At 59.4% G+C, this 217-nt stretch overlaps 1 protein-coding gene across 2 annotated transcripts in view; it reads left to right on the forward strand.

The window, feature by feature from the left end:
* Positions 1-217, forward strand: part of GABPB1 (GA binding protein transcription factor subunit beta 1) — a 41,384-nt gene that overhangs the window by 816 nt on the left and 40,351 nt on the right. The gene's annotated exons all lie outside the window — the stretch shown is intronic.

A 217-nucleotide genomic window follows, 5' to 3' on the forward strand; every position in this document is an offset into this window, starting at 1 on the left:
GGTTGCTGAGCACCGTGGGGGAGGTAAAAGGTCTGTGGTGAGGTGCGGGTGGGGAGGCTGTGGTGTGTGAAAGGATGGGGAGCTTTCTGAGCAGGGGGGAGGTAAAGGGTCTGTGATGGGGTGCGTGTTGGATGTGTGCTGTGGGGAGGCTCTGGTGTGAGAGGGAATGGAGGGGCTTGCTGATAACTGTGTGGTGGGGAGATAAGGGGTGTGTGTG

This window comes from Terrapene carolina, unplaced genomic scaffold, assembly GCF_002925995.2.
Source record: "Terrapene carolina triunguis isolate 2854851 unplaced genomic scaffold, T_m_triunguis-2.0 Scaffold67, whole genome shotgun sequence".
NCBI lineage: Eukaryota > Metazoa > Chordata > Testudines > Emydidae > Terrapene > Terrapene triunguis.